Source organism: Chinchilla lanigera, unplaced genomic scaffold, assembly GCF_000276665.1.
Source record: "Chinchilla lanigera isolate Chin_1 unplaced genomic scaffold, ChiLan1.0 scaffold00054, whole genome shotgun sequence".
NCBI classification, from domain to species: domain Eukaryota; kingdom Metazoa; phylum Chordata; class Mammalia; order Rodentia; family Chinchillidae; genus Chinchilla; species Chinchilla lanigera.
In genome coordinates, this window is record NW_004955455.1 from 3739887 (window position 1) to 3741313 (window position 1427).

At 44.3% G+C, this 1427-nt stretch overlaps 1 protein-coding gene across 5 annotated transcripts in view; it reads left to right on the forward strand.

Annotated features, from left to right (window-relative positions):
- The window catches only part of Nefh (neurofilament, heavy polypeptide), a 9385-nt gene that overhangs the window by 4557 nt on the left and 3401 nt on the right, over nucleotides 1-1427 (forward strand). The gene's annotated exons all lie outside the window — the stretch shown is intronic.

Sequence of the window (1427 nt, forward strand, 5' to 3'; positions counted from 1 at the left end):
TAAAATTTGCTAATGAGTTATTTTAAATACATAGTTCAGTAGCGTTAAGTACATTTCCACTGTGGTATTACCCTTACCACCATCTATATCCAGAACTGTTTTTATCATCTCAAACTCAAACTCCATAGCCCTTAAGCAATAACTCCCCATTCTTCCTTCCTTTGGTCCTTAGTGACCACCGTCTACTTTCTGAGAAGCAGAAAGCACGAGAGTGATGTCTTTCAATTGTTGACAGTGACTGAGAGCTTTAACCTTGTTTCCTAAACCCTACCAGCCAAAGGCTTGGCTTGGAGGAAAAAGAGGTACTTAAGTTGTCAGGGGCCTATGAGAACTCTGTCTTAGCTCCAAGCATTTGTTTCTTGGGGAAATAAGATGGGGATGGGAGTACCAGTGTCCACATCATGGGTTGTTGGGAGGGTGAGTTAACCTGTTCGCCTGCTAATCAGGTGGCTCAGGTAGCACTGGGTAATCCCAGGGCACTCGGTAAGGGAAGCTGCAAGAAAGCCTGTGACCAGCACTGAGGCCCCTAAGCTTCACAGGGATAAGGAGTCAGCAGGGGTGACCTCATCAGGTTCCCGCCTGCCCAGCTGCTGACTGGTAACCCTTAGCTTCCCATGTCTTGGCTCTGGTCTGTAATCTTGCTACTCAGAATGTGGTTCATGAACTAGCAGAATCAATATCACACAAGAACATATTAGAAAGACAGGTTCAGACCTTGCCCCTGGCTGCTGGAGGGGATCTGCATTTTAACAAGGTCCTGGGTGATTTCTGTGCTATTGAATTTGAGCAGCACTGGTTTGGAAGTGTTCTTCTTACACTTACTCTAAGGCAGGCACTGTACCAAATCCTTTCTAATTTGTATCTCACCGAAATTACCCTCTGAGGTAGAGATGTCATGGCCATCTATTTACCAGTAAGGAAACTGAGGCCTTAACACATTCATGATGGGGCCATAATTTGTCTTGCTGCCAGGGCTCTTGAACTACTGATGGTATATGCATGACTATCCCATGCATGACTGTATCAATTCTACCACCAGTGGTATAAGCCATTCAATGGGACAGTCATGGATGTTCCACTGGTAGCATTGAGTTTGAGTGGACAGGGCATAGTGGTGCACATTTGTAATCCCACCACTTGGGAAGCTGAAGCAGGAAGATTGTCCCAAGTTAGAGGCCAACCTGGCCTACATAGTTCAAGGCCAGCCTAACTACATAACGAGGCCCTGTCTCAAAACAAATAAAAACAAGAGTCTGAATGGCTTACCCAAGGGCATCATCTAGTGAGTAGCAAAGTTAAGAGGAAAAACTGTTGCCGTCACCTTATTTTTTCTTTTCTTTTCTTTCTAATTTTTTTTTTTTAATTGAGGATTGAACCCAGGGCCTTCACACTGAGTTACCTCTCCAGCCTTTTAAAAATATTTATTT